Source organism: Ambystoma mexicanum, chromosome 5q, assembly GCF_040938575.1.
Source record: "Ambystoma mexicanum isolate Mex_15411 chromosome 5q, UKY_AmexF1_1, whole genome shotgun sequence".
Taxonomy (NCBI): domain Eukaryota; kingdom Metazoa; phylum Chordata; class Amphibia; order Caudata; family Ambystomatidae; genus Ambystoma; species Ambystoma mexicanum.
In genome coordinates, this window is record NC_090933.1 from 1,153,763,252 (window position 1) to 1,153,789,117 (window position 25,866).

General features: G+C 47.9%; 1 protein-coding gene across 3 annotated transcripts in view; it reads right to left on the reverse strand.

The window, feature by feature from the left end:
* The window catches only part of ZFAT (zinc finger and AT-hook domain containing), a 1,636,156-nt gene that overhangs the window by 437,429 nt on the left and 1,172,861 nt on the right, over window positions 1-25,866 (reverse strand). The window lies entirely within an intron of this gene.

A 25,866-nucleotide genomic window follows, 5' to 3' on the forward strand; every position in this document is an offset into this window, starting at 1 on the left:
CCCCCACCCCAAATGAATGGGGGGCATCTCATGTAGCCCTCCCTGGGGGGCAGATTGCTAGCACAATCTGTCCCTAGGAAAGAGGCAAAACAAAAACAAAACAAAAAAAATGATAACTTGTTTTGGGTGGGTGTTGGGGTCACTAAACCACCGTTGAATGTTTTTAGTGGAAAGGGGGGTGCCCACGGGCGTCTTCTTTTCGGAAATGCATGGGGTTCTCTGTTTTCCTTGGTGGCTTCGACACCCTAGGCGCAAATCTCTGGGTTGTCCCCATGAGCAAAATCTGCTTTGCCGAAAGGCTTGGGGTTATCAGTGGGTTAGCCTTTTCCCTTTTCGCCGAGGTAGGTGCAACCACACATGTGAGGTACCGTTTTCGTCGGGACACGGGAAGGTAGGACATCTGTTGTTGGCAGCGTGTTTTGGTGGGTGGGCAGAGGGAAATGTCTCTGGAATTTCGTGGAAGAAAAAAAAAAAAATCACAATTTTCAGACATTTCACTTTGGTCAAAGGGTACGTACAACCAAAAGTAATAGGTCCCCTCCCCCCATCATGGCTGTAGGGGCCAGGCTCCAAACCAAGGCAACAATGTCCTCCAATCATCCATACCCCTCGTGCTACAGGAACCCTGTTAAGCAACCTCTGTGCTTTCCAGGTGATACTAACGTTATTTAAAGCCAGAAGTCTAAAAGGTAATCTCTTAATTGCAGCTGGAAATTAGCTCCTGGCGTGATCAAAATGTCTTAACCAAGTGTGACATCACCCCCTTCATTTATAAGCAATGTATGTTTTCTCGCGTTTCCTCATCCACTGAATTACTGTTAGAAACAAAGGCAAGAGTTGTGTCTCTTGTAAAGGTAGTAGGAAGGCCGTTGCCAGCCTCTGGCATAATATGCCCATGTTCTTCCAATATTGGCTAGCTGTTGCCCTCTTATGGCCAGGTAGAACCATCATGGCAGTGACTGGCAAATGCCTTTCACCTGCAGACAGAAAAGCGGAAATAAGAGGCCAATTCAAGACACAGAACAAATAGAAGTTAAGACAGACTGCAGCTGCCATTGCTGTGTTATGGAGAATATGTTGAGTGTTCAAGCAAGGATGTATGTATAAAGCAAGCAGTGAGACAAGGGAGAGGCAAAGAAAGGCCAGAAGGGCTCTTTGAATAATGTAACAGGGCAGAGGACCCATGCTCTGCCGTCCTAGTAACATATGAGAGAATCAATTAGATCAGGCTTTGCAGCAAATGTTAAACGAGAAAGGAACAGAGTCCAGCTCTGCATTCAGAATAACAAAGGCAAAGAAAGGCTAGGCTCTGAAGCCAGCATGATGGAATAAGAAGGACCAGACTCATCGTGAGACACTGGCCCGGCCTTCGCAGGGCCGCTGGAGGGGCAGCCCACATAGCGGGCTGATCCCATGTCCACCCCCCTGGGTCCACATACACCCCACCTACTAGGAAGCCCCCGGATCCGACACATCCGGCCGCGGACCTGGGGAGTGCTTATAAGGGGGTGGGCTTGCGATCACTCATCCTCCTTGTTTGCTGTACCCCTGCTCCCCCGAGGAATATCAAAGCAGCAACATCACACACCTGGTCCCTCTACTCTCATAACAGGGCTTACTCAGAGGTACAAACAAGATTTCCTCTTTCTTTGAAACCCCCATCCTTCCATTCCAAGAGACACACACGTCTCCTTGCCCCACACAAAAAAAGTAGCAACTTGCAGTTGGTAGAAAAGGCTGCAACTCCTTTATTTGGCAGGAGTCCACTTACAGTGGATCTGCCTCTTAACGAGCTGGCGTCCTAGCGGTGGCCCACTGGAAGTAATTGTTATTACCTCTCTCTTTCCATGAGCTCATAGTCAGATGAAAAATCCAGAAATGCAACATACAAAGACATATTCTTTGCTGCTTCATCCTTTAATTTTCTTCTGTCTTTGTTTCCTCTTTTCTCTTGTTTTATGCAGTGATCTTTGTAATTTAATGCATACTGCTATTTTAATCCTAATTTTGTGAAAAGTCCAGTTTTTTGACTAAAGCACAATAAATAAATAAAGCAAAGTCCCCAAGATGTCCCCTGCCCCCCCCAGATTTTATGTGTCTCCTACACCCCTTGGTTTTCAGGGTGGTATGTTGATCAGTCTGGGCCCTACTAATGTCTTTTCATAGCTTAATTAGGCATTGCATTGCCACTAATAATTGCTGAAAAACAGTAATGCCGGCCATGTTAATTGAACAGCACAGACACCACTGCTCAGGACTGCTAGCCTTTAATTCCACGTTAAAAAGCCTATGAGATTTACTTATGTTTAGAGTCTTCAGGATTACATACCCGGGGGTTCTGCACCTGTGTGCATCATGATAGTTTAAACAGTCTTGGTCTTGGCATCATTCTGTAAACTATAACAGATTTAAAAGAGAATTATTATCAATTGATGATAGCAAGGAAGAGTTCAAAATTGGGTCTGCTGCAACAGTTGCCAAAGTGTGTGTGTTGATGTAACAGCCTGCTGTGCAAATTAGTCAGTAAGTTTGGGGGTCATTACGACCCAGGCGTTAACCATGGCGCTATTAGCGCCATTGTTGATGCAGGAATCCGCCATGGTGAATGGCGGAATTACCGCCCCATTCCAAAGTTCGCGAGGTGGTAATTCCCCATTCACCATTGGCCTTTCCCCATTCCCATTTTTGCCCCATAGGTCTCAATCGAAATGGGGAAAGCGATAATTACGATACCGCAAATTGCGGTACCGTAATTGGCTCCAAGGTCCCTTTGCGGGTTCCTTCCTTAACGGCTGGTGCAACCAGCCATTATGGTAGGGACCCGCAATGGGACCTTGTAATTGGGCGGTAAGGGATCACCGGTACCGGTAATCCCTTACCGCCCGAGTCGTAATGACCCCCTTTGTCTTTAGATTTTGAGGTAATCATATGAAAAGACGTTGCCAATGTTACTTTTAAGTTTTCATCTTCTGCAGTGTTTCCAGTCTCTGAGTTACTTTTGCTAGGTAGGTTATTAGCCATCTTGTTTGTGAGTGGAATCAAGCAATGGAGAATACAGTGTGAAACCACACTGCAAGCGCAGGATTTACACGATTCTTACCTGCAAGAACTTGTACATCCCATCCCCTTTCCTCCATCCTTGTGGGCGTCCCCCAACATGGGGTCAGTACCGGAACATATGGCAGCGAAAAATTGAGCTTCCTATTTAAATTTAGAATAGCACGCAGGGGCGCAGCCTCTGGTGCGGGAATGCCCCGCCCTACGACGCCTCACCCCGGTCCCTTTTTCCGCACGGATGATGTCAGACCTGGCACCCAGCGCAGAGACTTCTTTTAGCTTTCTGCTTGCTCCCCGTTTGGTTTTTTCAATCTTATTTAACTTCCCTCTGGTGCCTCGCCTCCCCCGACACATGTCCGCCGCTGGAGGATTCACGAGATGTGCCTCATGTGACTGCTCGTTCCTGGCTTCGGACCCCCATGCACTCTGTCTTGAGTGTTTGGGGCCGACTACCTCTGGCACGCATGTTCGGCAGCGCTCTCGGTCACAGAGCATTGAAGAATCGGTTGTCGCAGTGGAGGGAGATCTTCCATACTTCTCCTCCTCCCCTCCTTAAGAACTTAATCCTCTAAGGCAACCGGCTACCAAGCAGAGGGGCCCGGGGGCTCTTCCGGATGCTCTGGGGACAGACCTGATGCCGTCCTGGCTACAGGCTCTCAAGCTGAAGGGGCTCAGGGGCCCTACCAGATTGCCCTCGGAAGGGCGATCAAGTTCGTCCTCTTCTTCTTCCCCAGGGGGTATGGAATCGTCAAGTGCCACTCCAAGAGTCTGTCCTCGGCACAATCCAACGAGGCAACAGGTGCCGAGGGCGTCCAGCCTAACAGAGCTCGTTCCGAGGTCATGAGGGCATTACGACTACCGGCCGTCTGGCTGAGGACTCAACGCTTGCCAGAGGGATCACTGAGGTTGCCGCCTCTGCTTTGGGTGCAAGACCCAAGCTGTATCCTCCAGTTTCTGGGCCTCACTTGGCTCAGGGACTCTGTGCCCCCCCCCCCAGCCAGGCAGAGAGGCACGTGGCGGAGCCTGCCAGTCTGGCAGCCATCTTGGATCTGGCTCAGGGCCTGCCAGTGCTTTAGCAAGATGATCCATCCCCCTTCCCTCTGGAAGCGGCAGCGGATCCTACGGTGCAGGCTTCTGGTCTCCTAAGGGATACATCTACCCATCACAGCCTTATGGCTACATGCACCAGGCACCTCAGTGCTTTAGCTAGGAGCATCAGTCCAGTGCCTCGGAACGCTGGGCCCCTAGGGACCCGGCAGCTTGCGAGGAACTCTTCTTCGAACTCGTCCTATTTCTCATGCTTTCCCCTCGGATGAAGGGACTCCTGAAAGACATTGTGAAGGAGGTCATCCCGCAGGTTGTGCCGCCCCGGCCCCCTCCTCTGGGTACTCCCTCCCATTCCTCCAGCGCTGCCGGTTCCAGTGCCGGTTTCTCCCCGGTCCAGGCCCTACCGGCAGTTCTGACCCCTCCACCTCTTCCTGTGCCACCAACGCCTCCCCTTCAACAGCCGTTGGACCTGTCTGCAGCTCCAGACTTAGGGGGGCACCCTGCTGGCACCTGTGCCCAAGCGTCTGGGTTCCCCTCGGTCTGTGAAAATGGGGGTGGGGACGGGGGGAGGGCGATGAGGACGATGACCCTCAGGACGATGAACCCTCAGCATCCGGTAAAACCTTTCATGGCCGCCTTAAGGGCCTGGCAGAGTTCTTGGCGTTCCCTTCACCCAAGGAAGCCCCCCAGGAGTCGGGAGTGCTAGCAGAGGTCTTGGGGAAGCGCACCATGATCCGGTCTGGCATCCCTCTCCAGAAGGATGTTCTGCAGGTTGCGCAAAAGGCCTGGGAGAAGCCAAGGGCCAACGCCCAGATGAACAAGAAGTTACACAGCAGCTTTAGGCTGACTGGTGAGGAGCCAATGCTCCTCGCCTCCCACTTGCAGCTGCATTGCTCAGTAGTGGCTGCGGCCTCCTTGTGTTCTCAACCATAGTCTTTGTCGTCTTTCTCCACGGAAGCCACCTCCAGTTGCCTCTCCAAGGAGGACAAAGTCCTCGAATTTTTGGAAAAGCGCTGTTATTCCATCTCAGGACTGCATCTGCGGCAGGCCAATGCAGACACACTCTTGGCGGCGGCTAACCAGAAGATGTGGCGGGAGCTCAGGGAATTTCTGCCTGACCTCACTACAGACAAGCAAGCGTTCTTCAAGGACAGGCTGGTAGATACTCAGGCCATTGTGCAGGACCTCATGGAGTCTTTGGTCTCCCACATCGACCAGCAGACAGGGCTGTGTCTTGGGGACGAGATGAGCAGGACGATGTGGATTCACGCCACTAAGTTTTCATCTGACGTGTAGGAACGGATCCTGGATCTGCCCTTTGAAGGCTTGGACCTTTTTCATTCGTCAACTGATGACGAATTGACCAAGAAGAAAACCTCCACTGAAAGGCCAAGTACTTGGCCATCCTGACAATACCAGGTCAGAAATCCTTCCCTCAGTCCCAGGGCAGGACTGAGTTCAAGACCTGCACCTTCTCCGGCTTCAAGGGATTCCGGGATCACGGCAATCAGAAGCCTGACAGATCGCCCAGTGACTACAGGAGGAAGCAGCAGAGGATGTTGCACAGGTTTTTCTGCTCCCCCTCTCTTCTGCCCCCACCCCACTCTGACGCCAAGCAGCAGCCAAGATGACAAGGTTGGGGAACATAGCTTGCCTGTTGGCGGCCGTTTGGCTCTGTTCCAGGACATCGGGAAGCATCTTTTCAACAACCGTGGATCCTATACGTAGTCTCCACGGGCTTAAGTCTTCCTCTTCCATTCCCTCTTCCATCCTCTCCTCTTCTTCATCAGATTGTGTACCCGCCTCTTTTACGAGAGGTCCTTTCACTCTTGGAGATGCAGGCGATTGAACAGGCTCCTCTTGTAGGAAGGGGCTCCGGGTACTTTTCCAGGATTTCTACGGTCCCCAATAACAACCAGGCTGGCCTGATGGTTGTCCTGCACCTGTCATTTCTAAATCTGTCTTTACCTATGGAATGCTTCAAGATGATTACTCCGACACACATAGCCAAGTCTCTGTGTGCAGGGGACTGGATGTATTCCCTGGACCCCAATGAAGCATACCAGCATGTTCCCATCTACCAAGCGCATCAAAAGTTTCTGCGGTTCACGATTACGTTGTACCACTTTCAGTACAAGGTGCTGCCCTTCGTCCTGAACTCGTCTCCTTGTGTCTTCACGAAGTTGATGAACGCAGTGGCAGATCTTCTCCGCTTGGAGGACAATCATCTGTACCCTTATTTGGTCGACTGGCTGATGAGGGTGGGGGTAACCCAAAGAGGTGGTACACTCCTGCCAGAGAATGGCGGATCTCCTTCATCAGCTGGGGTTCTCCCTCAACCAGAGAAAGTCATAGTTGTGCCCCTCTCAGGAACTGGTCTTCCTAAGGGTGTGTTGGAACACTACCATTCAGCGGGTGTTTCCTACCCCAATGCAGTGGGGCACTTTCTGGGCAACACAACCACCTCAGCATGGCGGTTCCAGCATATTCTGGGCCTGATGGCCTCCTGCGTACTTACGGTACAGAACGCTCGCCTCAAGATGAGGCACCTCCAGCTCCACCTGGCAGCCAATTGGGATCAGGAGACGGGGTCTCAGTTGGACAGGATCCCAATCCCACCGTTCCTGCTATCCAATCTTCGCTGGTGGCTGATGAATGGCAATGTTTCAGTGGGAGCCCCCTTCACCTGACCGAAGCCTACCCTCGTGGTGACAATGGACTCCTCTCTTTCGGGCTTGGTGGGCTACTCAGGGGGGCTACGCAATACATGGAGTATGGTCCAGGATGGAAGCCCTCCTGCATATCAGTCTGCTCGAGCTCGGGGCTGTGGGCCTAGCCCTCAAGGCGTTTTTGCCCCTCATCAGGGACAATCCGGTTCTGGTCAGGAGAGAACATTCTACTACAATGTTTTACCTGAATAAGCAGGGTTGCTCCCATTCCTCCCTCCTCTGCATGGAGGCAGTATTGATCTGGGAATGGGCCCTGACGGAGGGAGTTTGGATTTCAACATCTACGAGCGGGAGTTGCACACTGACTCCTTGTTGCCCCTGTTCCAGCGTTGGGGGTTCCGCGGACCTGGATTTGTTTGCATCCCCTTCCCCTCTGACTTTCAAGTGAACCCAGTTTGCTTCCTGGGGGTCTCTGGGAGATGCCTTACTGATCTGTTGGTACAGCCGCAGGTGTTATGCGTTCTCGCCCACCCCTCTGCTCCAACGGACTCTTCACAATTTTCGGGCTTTGGTGGGTTTCAGCCTCATCCTGATTGCCCCTCACTGGCCGTCGTGAGCCTGGTTTTCGGATCTGCTGCAGTTGTGCTTCCAGGGTCCTGTCCACCTTTCGATCTCCAGCAGGGGATTCCTGATGCAGCAGGGCGGGGGCGGTGGAACACCCAGACTCGGCCAAGCTGGCGCTGGCAGCCTGGTTCCTGACCAGCAGAGGCTTTAGAATGCTCAATTTTTGGACGACAACTGTGACATCATTCAGCAGACCAGGAGGCCCTCGACTTGGTCGCAGTATAAGAGTAAATGGACTAAGTTCTGCCATTGTGCTTGTGACAAGGGTTTGGACCCAGCACCTGTCCTCTGGAAGATCTACCCATTTTTTATGCACACCTGGCTCATTCTGGAGTTCAGGCGGATACGTGGCGCAATTATCTGGCGGCCCTGGGCATGTGTTTTCTGCAGCCAACCCAGTGGTTAAGGCCCACCTTAAAGGGTTGTCTAGGCTTTTTCCGCCAGTGCAAATGCTGTAACTGGACGAGCAAGCCTTTTGGAGCCGATGGCCTCCGTGGACATACGCTTGGTGACACTAAAGGCTGTTTTACTTTTGGCTCTCACCTCTGTGTACAGGGTTAGTGAGCTGCAGGCATTGTCCTCGTGCAAGTCCTTCACCAAGTTTCACGACGACAATGTCATCTTGCACTCACCCAAACATCTTGCCCAAGGTGGTCTCTACTTTTCATCTCAATCAAGAGATCGGCCTGCCGGTGTTCTTCCTGAACCCGCAGTCAAAGGCAGAGAGGGCCCTGCATTCCTTGGACCTCAAGAGGGTCCACAGGTTTGATCTCTCTCCGACAAAATCCTTAAGGAAGTCTGAGGCATTGTTCGTGACTTTTGGGCGCCCCTCCCCCGGGTTTCAGGTTTCCAAAGCTTCCATCGTCCGTTGGCTGGTTCAGGCCATCTCAGAGGCATACACGACCATGGACAAACCTGTTCCTGAGGGGATTCATGCCTGTGCAGTCAGAGCCAAGGCCGCTGCTGTCATGTTTCAGAGACATGCTTCTTAGGATGTCATCAGCAAGGCAGCTGGGGGGCGTGGCCTGGAGCTCATGGCGAGTGGAAGCTGAGTCACAGTGCTCCGGCCGAGACCCCGCATCTCGATCCTTTTGCCTGCCTGAAATTACATCTGAGACAGAAAGAACCGGTTCCGAGGGAAGGAGAACCGGCCCCGGACACAATCCGGTGGTTTTCTCCTGGGTTTGGACCTCCAGACCCACGGATTTTCCCCTGCAAAGGGCCCCCCCACCACTGCTGGCGGAACCCAAGATGGCGGCCATCTCTTGAAGCCGGCGCAGGAGGAAAACGCTAACCGCCTTCGCAGCGAAGCCGACCCACAAACTGCTGCCACGACCGAAAAAAGAAGGAGGAGCCTGCCCCCCAACCGGGTCCGATCTGCTGTTGCTGCAGCGGCTGAGCGGGGAGACAAGCGGCATCCGTAGCGGCTGAGGAGTGAGAACCGGAGAGACACCGTGAGAGGACACGCTGACCCCTTGGTGCGGGGAGACCTGCCATCGACAGCAAAAGAAGGTGGAGGTGAGGAGAGCACTGGGTGAGGGCATAAACCAATCGAACACCCCCAGCATAGGGGACCACAGCGCCGCACCATTGGCGTGCTGTTGTATGCCCCTCCGAGAACTTGAACACTGATCCCAACAGGCCGATGCGGCCTTGACAGAGGGGCCCCCACCCGCTGCCTCCCTGTTGATCCCTGGAGACCGGCGAAAAAACAGTCCCCACACGCTGCAAGCTGACCACCCCACCCCCGGAACCATAAGCTCCCCCAGCCCGCACACTAAAATCACTGGGCTGGTGGGGGCATTGCTCAGGAGGCGACGTCCACTATCATCTACCCACACATAACCGAGTGGCGTCTCTGAACGTCCCTCATCATGCCGGCCAGGAATAAGACGAAAACAAGCACCACGGACACGTATGTATCTGCTAAAGCAAAAACTCCTCCGCAGCCACGCACTTCCACCCCAGAACCTCCCCAAGCAAAACCGGTGGACTCCCCTGAAAATCAAGCTCAGATACTGGAGGCAATTGCATCACTGCTCACATTTATAGATTCCAGAATCGGGGAGTTCAAATCCGAGCTACAACTCATGCGCCAGGATGCCCGCAACTTAAAGTGACCACTGCCAAAACAACCATAAAAGAAACGTCAGACGACACAGCGGAGCTGAAAGCTAAGGTGCTGGACCTGGAACGAAAGGTGTTTACACTTGAGGCCAGAGCTGAGGAGTCTGAGGGCCGGGCCAGACGCGCCAACATCAGAATACTTGGGGTCCCGGAAGGAAGCGAGGGCTCGAATCCGACAGCCTATATAGAATCCCTGATACAACAGGAGGTGGGTGCTGGAAGACTAACGCAAGGATTCTCGATTGAAAGGGCGCATAGATCACTTCAGAAGAGACCCCCGCCGGGCTCGCATCCTCGCCCTATAATCGCTAAAGTACTCAACTTTCAGGATAGAGAGACCATCCTCCGGCACTCCAGAGAAGAGGGCCCCATTGAACGTGGGAGCTCCAGGATAACTATCTACCCCGATTACACCCCGAAGGTCCAACGAGAGAGGAACTCATTTGTGCCGATTAAAGCCCGGCTCAGGCAACTGAACCTTAAGTACATGCTATTATACCCCTCCAGACTGAAAGTGATCCACAAGGGGAGGGCGATTTTCCTGGAATCCCCAGCAGCTGCCAACATGTGGCTGGAAGACCACAATCTAGCTGCAGATAAGGATCCTCAACCCACGGAAAACTGAAGAATCCCCTGTGCTTGAGACATGGACGGATCCATGACTCATAAAGCTAACTCAGACGCAAGGCAAATGACCAAAGAGAAAGTAAAAATCACCCAACAGTCAGCTACATAGATGCGGCCCTCGCTCGGCCCACGCCAGGCATAGAGCCCTACCCCCACAAACACTTCAGGACAAGCCAGTTGCCTGACCGACCTCCCTCGTGCCCGACACCTGGATGGGTCCTGACGGTATGAGAGCACCTGAGCACCAGCAGGACCTTGCCGTTGCTGGGCGCACCAGTTCCAGTTTTGTTAATCGTTTCGTTCACAACACAGTCCTCGAAATATTAAGAAAGGGGAAGCACGGGACCGGAGGTCCTTGGGGGCCGAGGATGAGAAAACACCGGAACCCAGGAGGAGAGCCTCATCACCCGGAGAAGGGACCGCCCCGTGAAATCTGGGGCGACCGGAAAGATGAAACCAAGACACCAACTCAATGGCACTCCAACTTAAGGTGATGACGTGGAATGTGAGGGGTATGGGCACGTACCTGAGAAGGAATCGGATCCACTCTTACCTGCGCAGGAAAAAGTTATCGATAGTGATGCTTCAAGAAACCCATCTCACAGAAGAATCCACAGCCAAATTATCCGAAAGATGGGGTGGGATCGGAAGAGGGGCGCCATACTCCAAATTTGCTAGAGGAGTGTTCACGTGGGTGAACCCGACAGTGCCCTTCCAGCTACTGGACTATGAAGCCGACAAAGAGGGCAGATATCTAATACTATGGGGAACTATCGAATCCACGCCAGTGTGCCTGGTGAACTCATACTTACCACAACACGGAATACCCTCACACCTCGAAATGCTTAGTGCTAAAATGATTCTTCGCAGAGAGAGTGCGTTCATATGGGGTGGCGACTTCAATTGCATCAGGAACGGAGCTATGGACAGATCAGAGCCCCCCGTCGTTTAAATAGCCCTGCATCTAACATGCTAAACACCGCAATAGAGCAACTCGACCTAGTGGACATCTGGAGGGAACAACATCGCACCGAGAGGAGCTATTCTTATTACTCGGTCCCACACAAGGTCCATACGAGGATAGACTATTTGTTCATAGATCGTGAGCTGGCTCAACAAGTAGACTCCACAGTGTATCTAGGCAGAACCATATCCGATCACTCTCCGCTGATTATGCAATGGGCTCCTAGAGGACCCAGACCGCCAATCCCACTATGGAGAATGCCACCGGCAGCACTCACAGACCACGCATTTAAGGAGGAACTTGGTGCTAAACTCGAGGAATACCTAGACATTAACACAGGCTCAGTGTCAAGTTGGAGCACATTATGGGAGGCCATGAAGGTTGTGACACGGGGAGAAGTCATATCCGGAGCTGGTGGCATCAGCAAGCATCTGAAGTCAGAACTGGAGGATCTGGAGAATAAGATTACACACCTGGAATCCGAAATCGACATCATGCCGGACGCTGAAACAGAACTGAAGGGCACCCGGGAGGAATGCCTTTTGGCCTGGAATAGACTGTCTAAATTCGACTACACGACCTACATAGCCAGGGCGCACAAAGAAGCAGATAAAACTGGTACAATGTTGTCCTGGCTGTGTAAACGCGAATTCCCAAGACACCTCCAAACCGAAATAACTGATGAAAGGGGGACAACCCACAGGACGCAACAAGATATTAACTCTGCGTTTGCGGCCTTCTACTCCAAACTGTATGCCCACGACACCAAAATACCAGTGGAGGACATAAGGGCTACACTGGCAGAGATTGAGCTCCCAAGGCTGACGGAGGCCCAAAGTGAGCTACTGGACGCGGAAATCACTCCAGAAGATGTGACGGAGGCGATCAGATCGCTAGCCACCTGCAAGACCCCCGGGAGTGATGGGCTTCCGCCAGAATTCTATAAAGCGTATGAAGCGACCCTCACCCCGATACTACACAAGGTGTATATGGAGGCATACGAAAACGGAATCCTACCCAACTCCATGAAAGAAACAATTATCATCCCTATACTTAAACCCAACAAACGTGTTGACAACTGTGAATCATATCGTCCAATCGCCATGCTAAACTATGACTGCAAGATCCTGACCACAATACTGGCTAAGCGGCTGGCGAGGGTGGTAGAAACCCTGATTCAGGAGGACCAGAATGGTTTCGTTCCAGGACGCAATACTATCGCAAACCTGAGGAGGCTCCAGCACATCATGGCAGAGACCTATGATCGAGATGAGGACCTAGCGGTGCTATCGCTAGACGCCATAAAAGCCTTCGATTCCATCTACTGGGAGTGGCTGATCGAAGTACTAAAGGAATTCGGCTTTGGCAAGGGCTTTGGAAAATGGGTCGAGGTACTGTATAATTCACCAGCAGCAAGAGTGAAGACTGGAGGGACAGTGTCCAAAGCCTGGGCGATACAGCGGGGCACGAGGAAAGGATGCCCGCTGTCCCCGATGCTATACATACTGGGCCTGGAGCCAGTGGCCGCCTATTTCAGGAAACACTTTGAAGCGGGAATTGAGCTGGGCAGTGACCATTCCATAATATCCAAGTACGCGGACGACATCCTCCTGTATTTAAATAACCCTCAGCTCGATACACAAGTCGCCTTGGTCATCCTAGACAACTATGCCCGATACTCTGGGATAACATTTAGCAAGCTATAGTCGTGTGCGTTTCCACTGGCCAGACTCAGGGGTCTGGATAAGTCCGATCTACCAGACGTCGGGATACAATGGCAATTAGAGAAGTTTAAGTACCTAGGAGTCGATGTGTGTCATACCCCTGCACTCACGCATGAACACAACACAGAAAAATCAGTGGGTGCCCTCCACAAATCCGTGAACTTTTGGTCGAAGCTACCACTGGCAGTGATGGGCAGAGCGGCAATAGTCAAGATGATAGTTCTCCCCCGTTTTTTATATCACTTCACAAACGTCTGCTTCTACATCAGACCTCCCTTCTTCAAAAAAACTGGACTCTCTAATCAAGGACTTCATATGGGGGTCATCCAGACACAAGCTCTCTTTACCTACACTTACGCTCCTGTACAAGGAAGGAAGGAAGGAAGGATACAACTACCCGATCTGCAAAGGTACTATCTAGCTGCACAGGTCAGCCACATGCCGAAATGGCTCTCTGATGACCCATCAGCTGAATTGGGGCTCCTGCGACATGCGACCTCCAAGCTATTCCCCAAAGAAATGCTTTGGAACCCGACAAAACAAACATCTGAAGTGTCACGATGCCTGCCCCCGGAAAGCCAAACCAGGCCCAGCAACCCCGGAAGCAGGCATCATGCCACTTGAAGCATGCCCAAAAACCCCAGTTAGGGGCTCTTTGGCTACAGTCCTGGCGCCTATGGCGCCAGGCTCATAAGAATAAAGTCAGGCTCATTACAGAAATCTTACCTGTTGCAGACCATGCTGCATACCTACCTGATGCAGGCCATGCTGCACGAAGCCACAAGCCAAATGAGGCTTAAAGGGACTACTTTACCTCAGGGACTCCTTTCCTCTCGGGTGGGGCTGTGGAAGAATACTTACCTGGGACTTCTTCCAAGGCTATTTAAGCCACACCCGGACAGCCACACGTGCTTTGCGTTATTCTGCTTGCTGCAGCGTAACGCTCACTGTCTTCAGCAGCTCCAGTCTTCAGCCATGCCCGCTTCAGTCCTGGAACACCTGGAACAAGAAAAGGAGAAGAGGTCAGAACAAAACCCTTACCTGAATCCTTGATCCAGCACATCGTCAATCTGGAAGAGAGAAGCCTTCTCAGGTGCGTTGCCACGCACCTCGCAGAGCCGCGCTGAACTCACCAGCCGAGGCTGCATTCCTTTACTCCTTCGCGAATCCAGCATCTCCAGGCCATTCTTCAACACCTGGGGAAGACAAGAACAGATAGGTGAGCAAGAGCAATACGAACCACCCCCAAAGACTTACCTGATTACCACAGGGGGGAACTCACCTCATTTCGGGTCGGCGCAGTTAATTCTGCATCATCGCTGTACCCCGGCCCCAAAGGGGAGAACCACAATAGACTTACCAGGATCTTACCAATTACCACTTGGAACTCTTCTGGTGGTTTAAATCTGCAACCTGCAAGGAATCTGGCAGAGTGAAGATCAGACTTTTGAACTCTTACGAACAATTGGACTTGGAGCCAATACTGTAACTCACAAATTCCTCCACGCCAGGGAAGTAACTGGTCGTCTACGCGCCACTGTGCTCGACGCAGGATGGAGAGCTCATCTTTCCAAATCTTCAAGTGAGATTAAGAGGGAACTTCAGGAGTGTTCAGTGGGCAGACAAGGGGAGTGGGAAGGCGGGTTAACGCTCAGATTACGGGAGGTCAATTCCCTTTCTCCATTGCAGAAAGATATTCGTATGAGTCCAACAAACGAAGCTCAGTGGGTCTGTCCAGTCTGTCATCTCGGCTCTACGTGTTACTTTGGTGGAAGCAACAGCGGGCCAGTCCAGATCGACACACCCGTGGGAATCAGGTGAGCGTAACATGAAGTTCCCATGATTGTTACCCTGGGCAGGCAGATATGGGCCAGAACTGGCTTCCTTCGACAATTAAAACATCCCTACAATCCCAACACCCCCATTCTGGCAGATGTATGCAAAACTCAGGCGGACCTAGCGACAGCCAGGAAATGGGAGAGAGCCGGTATCTACACATGGGGAGACCTGTTTGAAGACCGCATGTTCAGAGAAATTGAATCGCTACAAGCTAATGAAGGCATCTCGAACACCCAATTCCTGTGTTACCACCGCCTCAAGAGGACAGCTAGGGCACAATGGCCTGTCTGGCCAGGGGAACCCCCACCGGACCCCCTCCTCCAGGAAATGTACGACCTAGCAGATGGTTGGAAGCCGGTCTCCCGCTTATACATCAAACTGAATGATGGATCCAATCCAAAAAGGGCATCCCTGAGACAAAAATGGGAAACCGAATTGGGGATCACACTATCTGACAGTGAATGGGAGCGAATATTACTATACCCCAAAGAGGTGTCGAAGAAAATTAGATTCAAACAAGTTCAACTGAATGTGCTATACAGAACATACATGACCCCATTAAGAGTTGCTACCTTTAACAAACAAGCATCTCCGAACTGCGCCTGGTGCGGAAATGATAAAGCGGACATGATCCACATGTTCTGGACCTGCACCAAAAAGGGTAAATGCTGGTCCATGGTAGAAAGCACCTGCACCAAAGTGGGACTCACAAGATATGAATGGAACCCAAAGGAATGCTTCCCTGGAGCCCATCCCTGTTATGACTGAATACAATACTTCACTGTTTTACACTCAAAGATGCCCCGTGTAAGGAAAACATGGAAACAAAGTACTCTCACCTGGGGGTAGAAGCAAGGATAGTTCAGGATGATGTAGAAAAACCCAGGAGAGGATTGATGTCTGCTTCTGTCTTTAGATGATAATTGGAATTCCCCCCGAGAAACACCCAGTGAACCGGCACAAAGGCCAGGGCACAGGAGGGTTCCCAGGGAAACCCTCTTGGGGAATAAAACCCTGCGCAGCTGCTAGTGAACGTAGACTCCTTGAGAAGTTCCGGGGATGTAGATTACGCTATCCCGGGAGTCTTTGGTGATGATTGGTTGCGTCTTTAGAGGATTGGGTCCAGAGCAGAAGTGCCAGGCTGGCTAAAGAGAGCTAGGGAAACAGAGTGATTAGTCTTTTGAGTTTGCCTTGTAATGGGAAAGACAACTCTGGAAGCGGGAATCTTACCAAAGGATTTGATGGTTACTCGGTTTTGAAATGAGGATAACCGAAGACCACGGATGAGCTAAAGGGCTGGGTATACTGGACAAGGCAGAGCACAGAACAGAGATGGTAAACATACAATGAGGTGTAACTGGGAACAACCTATATTCAAGAAGGAGAGGAGAGGGCAATCTTACCCAGAACAACCAGAAACCCTCTCTAGATAACAGATGTCCAGAAGAAATAAGAGCAAAGGGTGTTGGGTCTGTATAATGACAAACGTAAACTATGAATCCAAAGTGAAGAGAAACCATTAAATATTCAATGCTCCAAACTAAACGAATGCCTACCGAAAGAAACCCTAGGAGCCTGCACCGGTCGAAGGCGGATGCAGAGAACAAAATCCTTCAAAGGGAGTTGTTTAAACAACCTCGGTAAAACACTGAAACTGAAAGGCTCTGAGACGTCCTACAACAACACACGTCAACAAAAACTAAGTTCAGTTAGGATCCAATGAACAAAGTCGCAAAGATTGAAATCAGCAAAAAGGCAAGCCTGAGCAGAGAGAGTAAGGGATTCCCTAACACGGACTCACGTAGCGTTCGCCAGCTCCTTGGAGAGTAGCAATGCGTCCTTGTCCGGGATCTGTAGGTTGATAAGCCGTCAGCATCTCGCCCCTGAAACGTTGCAAAGCATTCTGGGGCGCGATGACTAGACTGCTGCACACACTGCAGCGGTCTGTGAGAGCCGCCATGTTGGAGTCAGGCATGTCAGCGAGAGCCGCCATGTTGGAGTCAGGTATTGTACAATGGGAAATGCGAATGATCGTGACAATCCCAGACTCAGCAAATACAAACACCTGGTCAAACTAATGGACCTAGCCTGCATCCTCGCAAAAAGGTCCATAGCTATGGCATGGAAATCACCAGGGGGCCCGAGGCATGGATGTTGGATTAAGGACCTGGAAAAGTGGACAGAGGCAGAGACCAGAGCCTGGCAAGATGGAATCAACTCAAGCGATGACAACTCCAATGACACCCTAGAATCATGGAGGGCCCTGTTGCGCGACATCCAATACGCTTCGGATCACAAACCCCCCTGAGTTCTCACCCCTACCAGAGACTTGCCTGGGGTTTACCCCCAAGAATGGACAACCCGGAAACTCAACCCCCGTGACCTTGGGTACACCGACCACCGGCCCCCCTCATCACAATTAAGAACAATACGTTGAGCTATGAAGACTGTGGTAGTTAATTAGTTGTTGTTCGTTTGTTATGTTACCGTTTGATGGTTATTATGTACTTACATAAATGCCAATAAAATATGTTTTAAAAAAAAAATCAGTAAGGCGGCTACTTGGGCCACCCTGCTGGCCTTCAGTAAGTTTGGTCAGGCAGTTCTGAAGAACCTCTTTGCTTCGTCCTAGATATGAGGCAGGTTATCACAGCTCCACCATATGTTCTTGTTCGGTGGAATCACCCACACGGATGGAGGAAAGGGGACGGGACGTATGAGTAATTAAAGTTACTCACCGTAGTGACTAGAGTACTCATAGTCCATTTTCCCATTTCCTCCATGCGTCCCACCTGCCTTCCCCCACTAGTTTTTATTTTTTTATTTTACATAGTTTATTACAAACCTTTAAATATATATTTACATTCGGACAGTTTGATCAGCATACATTTAGATTTCCATTCTGCAATTTTTCACATTACTACTCATTAGTTTCAGGTCCCTTTATATTTACAAGTTCATTTTCATAGTTATTTAGTCTCACATTCAGAATGTCTAAAAAAAAAAAAAATCAGAGCAAAGGTTAATTTTCTTTCTGTCTCATCAAACAATATTTGCCACCAGTCATCAGCGTTTAAAAAGGGTCTTTTCATAATCAAATCTCCTAGACAGATAGTTCTATCCGTTTTAAGGGCTGTACATAAAGTGAGATGTTTTAAAGTCTCCTCATGTAGTCCACAAAATCTACAAATCTTTGTCATTATTTTATTTTTCTGCCATAAGCTTTTCCGCTCTTGTGTCTTAAGTAGATTCAATTTAAATTTAAAAAAATCAGATCTCGCCGACGGGAATCTGGAAATAGTTTTAAATAGTTTAAAATTTCATTAAATGCTTGTCTCATTAGTTTTCCTTTTATCTTCGGTTGCGATCTAGTCACATCTCCATAATCGTTTTTTTTTTACCAGATTTGGATTAATGTGGAGAGTTTCAATGTCGGTGTCAAGATCCTTCAAGGTCATCTTGCAGCACTCTGCCCATGATGTCAACACATTTTGTTCATTGGCATTTTCCATATTTTGTAAGATCTCAAATTGTATGGGGGTATTTATGCTAGTTACTTTGGAATAGAGATTTAGCATATTCCAACAAATTCTGGCGTGAATAGATATTAGGCCAAGTTCATATCGGATACATGCTGTCGGAGTCCCTTGCGGTAGATGGTGAACTTTAGTCCAGAAGGTGTTTTCAAGAGTATTCCACAGTTGATAGGAAGCACCTAGAGCACATTCTGCTCCATATAGGAGTGCTGGCACTGCTTTTTGTTTGTAAAACGACAACGCCGGGAGAAGTGAATATCGCCCATACTTTTTGTGGATGATAGATGCTTGGTTTGCCAATTTTTGACATTTAGATTTTAGTCTGGCAACCCAGGGTGCGTCATTAACACTTGAATTAATGATCATTCCTAGATATCTAGTAGATGGTATAATTCGAAGGGAAGTCTTCTCTAGAGAGCAACGAAATTTGCTCTGTCGTCCTTTCTTTTTCCCTCTAGGATTTTCCAACACTAGTATTTCAGTTTTGGTCGTATTGATAGTAAGACCGTTGGTTTGGACGTATAGTTCTAGAGCATTTAATTTTCTTTGAAGACCTGTAGGAATGAGGTCTAATAAAATCAAATCGTCTGCAGAGAGAAGACGGCTTACATGCTGACCATTTATTTTTGATGGAAATGACTGAACTTGATCGAGAGTGACATCTATATCAGATAGAAATAGATTAAAGATTATGAATGCCAAAGGGAATCCCTGCTTCACTCCACAATGGGTAAGTATGGCATCAGATAGTTTACCAGCTCTGTCAAGTATGATCTGTATATTAGTTTCAGTATGCAGCTCTCTTATTGCTAATAAGAGGCTTAAGGGACAGTTCCAGGAGGATAACTTGGTCCATACGATTTTGCAGACGATGCTAACAAAGGCATGCGCAAAGTCGACTAACGCAAGATATATTTTTCTGCCAGACTGTATAGTTTCCATTTTTAGAATATTTACGATCAGAAGGTTCAAGGCACATCCAACTCCTTTCATAAATCCCGTCTGTCTCGGATCCATTAGATTTGTTGTATTGCTCCATTCATTTAATTTACGTGATAACATTGTTGCATAGACTTTTCCCAATATGTCTAACGGTGCAATTGGACAGTAGTCCTTCGGATTGGTTCTATCTCCCTTTTTGAAGATAGGGACTACAATAGCACTTTTCCAAGACTTCGGGGTGGAGCATGATATCGCAATTTCGGTGAAGAGTATATGACAAAAGCTAGCCCACTCATCTGGATTCTGTTTTAAAGTGTAATTACTCAACCCGTCGGGTCTGGGTGCTCTTGAGGCATTTAGGTTTTTAATAATTGTTAAGATCTTATCTTGATCGAATTTAAGATCCCACGATGTCAAAACTGGGACTTTTGGCTCTTTTACATTTTCCTTTTTGCTGTATACGCTGGTGTAGTGAGCTATCCAGTCTTTTTCTTTTACTGCATTTGTCTGAAGGGCTTGCTGCAAAGTTCCCTGTTGGTTGGTGATGCTCGAGAATTCTCGAGTATTTGTTTTAACGAGCTTTGATAACATCATTTCGGCATCAGGTTGTCTTACAATTGACTTGTGAGACTTTAACCAATTTTTATACGTTTGTACAATGTGTTTTTTATGCTTTGTGTTTCAGAGGTATTTCATTTCTGAATAGCATGTATTTGAGTTCTCATTTTGCGTTTTTGCTTCAAAGTTTCCCGGTCAAATATATGTTTGGGTAGAAAGCCTATTCTTTTTAAGGCCCTGATTTTTTTCCTTGAATTGAGTTAGAATATGACCGTATTCAAGCACGTCCTTTTCGTGCGTATAGGTCATTGAGATGGATTTAACTTCGTCATCTTCAAGTTTCAATTTTAGTCTTGTGGAATCCATAATGATAGCACATTTCCAATAAGATTGTGATTCCGACTTTAAATCAGCCAAACACATTTCCAACAGGTTGTGATCACTTTCTTTTTTTCATAGACTTGCATAGTCTTTATTCGCCAATGCAGGCTCTCGGAGACAAAAAAATAGTCTATGATGGATTCTTGGTTGTCTCTTCGCCAAGTCATTTTGGCTGGTATGTCTCCAGGTGTATTGCCATTTAGCATGTGCATCTTACGTGCCTCCATCTCCATGGACCATTGCTTAGCTATGGTTACATCACTCTTATGATCAGGTATATTTTCTTCTATACACCTGATGTTTAAGTCTCCACACAGTACAATATTAGGTGAATCAGTTTGTTCGTTGATTTCATCAAGTAATTGCGTTATGTCAATAAAGCACGTGGGTTTCATTGTTTTGTGTTGCCAGTAAATGTTGATAAGATGTATGGAATCCGTTATCATTTGATGTTCATCTTGCTTACTTATGTGAGTCACTTGTATGTAAAAATTTACATTTTTGGATTCTGTTATCTTGAATCCCAGCCCCTTCCCGATTAACGTCATCAATCCAGCCATCGTCTTCCTTTCTCTTTTTTGATTGCTGGAATGAAAAAGATGTCATAAGCATCTGAGATGGGAGCCTCGGTCAGCCATGTTTCCTGAAGCCATATTATATCTAATCCTTTCAGCCAATACTGTTGGAGGAGGTGTTTATATCCTTGTGTGTTCCAGGATCCATATCTGATTTTTGAATTAAACACAGAAGCCTGGCGTTAATTTTTTCCCTTCTGTTTTGTCAGGGCAGCAGGAATCCAATTCCAATTCTTTGCATCTTCATCAATAGCGTGCACTGTTGATCTTAGATTAGTGTCATTTCTTTTATTTGTGTTACATAAAAATGTAATTTGGATTTTGGATTTGCTCTTTTACCGATTGCCCTGGAGTGCCTTCATTACATTCAATAGCGCTTAACTTTGTATTATAGGTTGTACTGTAGGTTGTTGATTTCATCTCTTTATTATTAGCTTCTTGATTTGATGTCCGTTTTTCTCTTATCTGGATTGGTATATTAATATTTGAGTTTTGTTCTCTATCATCATCTCTATCGACCTCCTTGTTCACTTCAAAGATCGGAGCTTTACTTTGTCATCTTCAGGTTCTTTGAAAATTCCACGCATTTAATATCTCTCGGTTCGATGGTCCTTAAGGCGGGAACATAATGAAAAAGTTGTAATACATTTGCATGATTCAACGTCAGTCAATCTTTACCTGAAAATGTGTGCTCCAAGCCAAGGCAGTATTTAAATTAAGGTTTTCTTTCCAATTCCTGTCGGGCATTCTGCCGACTATTTTTTTTGTGCGAGTGGTCATTTTGTATTCTTTGACTGGAGGGGATCCACACAGGTCCTTTGAAACCTGCATTAGCAGAAATTGTGCTGACTGTATCAGATCTAGCTTCAGTCGAAGATTTTTCTTTCATTTTTGGACTTGTGGTTCCTTTTTTCTTTAGCCAAAATGTGACTTTTAACACATGTGGTTCCTTTACATCCCTCAAATTGGTCGATTTTATTTGACTGTTTACTAGCCAGTTGTTTCCATTTTTCATCCATGGTTCTAAACACAGGACTGGCTTCATTATCCTTCTCACTTTGTTGTATTTCCTTTGGCGGGATCACCACACATACTCGATCCTCTGTTTTATCATGAATTCTGGTGAAGTCGTAACACATACTTTTTCCTTTGTTTTTTCATAGACTTCCTGAGAGTTCGCAAGACACTGTTTCTCTTGTGAATGTGATTAATGGATCAAAGCAGCATCATCCCTGCCTATTTCTTCAATTTCATCTTCATCCTCGTATATGGATAACTCCAATAGGTCGGATGAAGTTTCCATATTAATGGATAGATCTTTGCAACTTTCAAGTTGCTTTATGTTTTCTTTTACTCCAATATGTATAGTCTTTTCTTTTCACAGAGTTTTTTCATTAGGTTGGTTTACTGTGAAGCTCACTGTTTTGATATTACGCAAGAATTTTCTAGAATTGTTGGTGATATTATGCCTCTTCGTAGTTTGATTTTTTCGTCTTTTTGACTTGAGTTGTCTTTGGACGCTTTATCCCTGAAGGTGGTTTAATCGTATTAAAAATATCAGACAAACACTGTTCAGGTGGTTCAATCGCTGAACTTTTCAGAGCTACATTTGTTACGTTCTCACCTTCTGTTTCAGGTTTGTCTTTGGTAGAAGAAGAGGGTCTTTGAATATCAATATTGGCTCCATTTTCTACTCGATTAGATAAGGCAAGCACTTGCTTAAAGGAAAGGGTAATACTGGGATGCTGTATCATGCTTTCAGCTTGTTGCTGCATTTCAATGGTTGATGAGGTATTCTCTGTGGCAATCACAGGTTCTCTCGTTACTAAAATTAAGGGTTCTTTTGTTTTTAAATCAGTACTCTTGGATTCCAACTCGCTTGTTTGTTTATTCATTTTGGCTACATTGATTCAATCCAGGTAGCTTTGCTCATTGATTAAGTTTTTTTGGGGATCTGAAGCATCAATACTTATATCGCTGTTTATACACACCTTTTTTTTATGGATGCTTACTACATTGATTGGTCCTTTCATGTTTCAACAATGAGAGTGCTTCTTTGGCAATTTCAGCCAGCAGTTTTTTATCTTCACTATTGTTACGTTTTTGTGTAGTTAATGTAGCTAGCAAGCCATCAATGTTGTTCTTAACTTCATTAACGCACTGTTTGGCACATTTATTTTCATATTCTATATTGATTAGCTTGGAGTTCATCAAAGCGATCAAAGTAGTTTGATACTTTATTGTATCGTTTAAGTGCTCATACATTTTCGAGAATGGAGAGATGGTCATTGACATTGATGACCTCAAGGCAGGTTGTAATTCTCGAGTGTATTTTTTTATCATATCTTCCAATTGATCCGGCTTGTCTCTTTTTGGATCTTGTATTCTGTGCTTAGATTTGTAGTAAGTTCTGCTGATCTAAGGATACTCTCGAGCCATTATTGAGGACTCTGTACTGGTATCGTCTGACGAGGTCTCGAATGAAGCCTTGGCGGCTTCAACACTGGTCATTGCTGCTTGCTTGTCAGCTTCTTCCATTGCTGCGCTGATGTTTTTTGGGGCTAATGGAAGTGCCCTTTGAGATGGATCCTTATAAGTTTGAGTCTGTCTCAACCTATTTTGTGAGTAATATATCTTGGGGGGACTCACTATCCATTATTCTTACTCATATTTTGTCCAATGATTTTGTCATTAGATTGTAGGCTTGAGTGGGTTTCATCACCCTCACACTTATCCGTACATGTATTTGCACTTTTGCTTACATCATTTTGATTCGGCGGGGAATGTGTTTGATTTTTATCCTTGGGCACTTGATTTATGTTTGTCAAATCCATTAACAATTTATTTACAATGTCTAGGGATTGTCTCCTTTCTAAACTGATCCTCATTTTGCATTAGAGCAGTAAGTGAGGGCGCGTTAATTGTCATCTCAGGAAACATTCCAAATGAAGGATCTGGATCCAAGTTTGCGGAGAAGAATACGGCACAGCGGGGTTCATCCAAGCATGACTCGCTCCTTACTGGCGTGTCAGTGTACACTCTCTGTTTATCACAGGGTGGGCCGACTATATCATCTGTAATGCTCTTCATAGCTCGGCCCTCCCCCTTGGGCTCTGCCCCCTCAATCATGTACTTCTGGGAAGCACAGACCCGCGGGACACTCCCGCCGACAGCCACACTCTCCCCGCCTCCCCTGCCCACAACTGCAGCAGCCGGGACCAAGGGGCCCAAAGGAGCCGGAGCGACCTCAACGAGAGACAGGGGGCCCACAGAAGCAGGCGTGGCCGCGGCCACAGGCAAACGCGGGCGGACCGCAAGAGCTGAACCGCCCACAGGCAAACACACGAAGGCCCGGGCAGCCGGAGCGGCCGCCGGCAGACACGCCCAAGGCACACGCAACCAGAGCCCCCAAGGCCCTATTGAAACTTGGATTCTGGAAAGTTGGATTGGAAACATGTGTATCATATATTAAGTCGCATTCAGCAACTGATTCAACAAGTTCGGTATCAATGTGTTTGCCAGTGCTGTTTCTTTGTGAATGTGATTGTCGCTGCAGGCACTCACGTTCATATTCATCATCATGTGACCATGGACTAGACATGTTATTAGAAACAGAGGTGGTTAAAGTGGGTGTCGAATGATTACTCACTGGTTGCTAAATGTTCTTTTGTTGCGTAAGAGGACAGCTTTTCTCCTCCGGACAGGTGAAGCCCTTGCGCAGCTTCAGCCGGGTAAGGGGGTGAGGGCCAGCATAAGAGTCAGATGATTTACCCCTAGATCGACTCACATTGGTTTTAGTTGCGTGTAGTATATTTTCTGGTCCCATGGCTCCCCAGGGCTCCACAGACTCCAAGAGACTCTGCAAACTCCGCGGCTGCTCTGCGGCGAGTCTGGGTATTTGAGGAAATAGGTGTGCCTTCAGTTAAAGAAAGAGAAGAGCCACTGGTCACTAGTCACTCCAAGAGACTCTGCAGACTCCGCGACCGCTCTGCGGCGAATCTGGGTTTTTGAGGAAATCGGTCCGCCTTCAGTAAAAGAAAGAGAAGAGCCACTAGTCACTCCAAGAGACTCTGCAGACTCCGCCACTAGTATGCTAAGGGCTAAAATGTACTACGAGTAGCCTGGTATCTAAGCATCCCATGTGTTCAAAGTGGACTCAGGTGAGGTGCCGGAAGGCGGTATACTACCCGTGCTCTATTCTAAATTTAAAGGGGAAGCTACATTTTCGCTGCCAAAGGTTCCGGTCCCGTCTCCATGTTGGGGGATCCCCACAAGGATGGTGGAAAGGGGACTATGGACTATGAGTACTCTAGTCACTATGGTGAGTAACTTTCATTACTCAGCTATGGTTTTTTTCTCTTCTCGCCGACATTCACGCCCCCCTTATGATGTGAGGCTGGCAAGTAACTGCTCCTCCCGCCAATCATTAAGCAGTGTGCAGAACGGACACGGCAGCATATCCTAAAGGACAGAGCACCAACAAAGAGTACTGTAGACTGCAGAACACTTAGCAGGGAACTTAGTTTCCTTGAGTTTCCTTTCAAACATGGCTAAAAACGTACTTAAACGTTATCATATAGTTGAAGACAGTGGTCCTGGTTCATTAATAGTGGAGTAGTCCCCGCTAAGGCATATTCGGTCAAAAATAGGAGCATGAAGGTTATTTTGGCCTCGTCCAAAAATCTTCAGTCCAGGCGTAGCCATGAAATTAAGTTGGTATTGTGCCAAAAAACTGCTAGATCTACTCCTCCTTGGCATATTTGTGGGTAGTAAACACGACTCTGGTGAGGTAGGGGTGAGACTGGAGGCTTCATTACTAGAGTTACTTCTAAATGTGCCAGACCTTGCTCCTTTTTCCCCGATTATTCGATTACCCTATTACTGGAGATTAGTAATGTGTCCCATCCAAATTCTCCTTTCTGTTCTGGCTGTTCATCCTGGATTTCCCGTTTAGTCTGCGCTATCTATGAGTTTATATTAATAATGGCTTGGCAAATTGTCCGGTTTCCCTCATGGTTCAGCTTACCTGGTATGGTGCTATGGGTCCTTTACCCCAGTGAGTCCTAAAGGTTATGGGGGGTCATAGAGCAGAATGAGTTTTGAAAATCCCTCTCGACTAAAAGACAATCATTTACCAAAAAAGGAGGACTCCCCTTCGGGAAGGAGCTAACAAGGAAACCTACCACAGGAGATTTA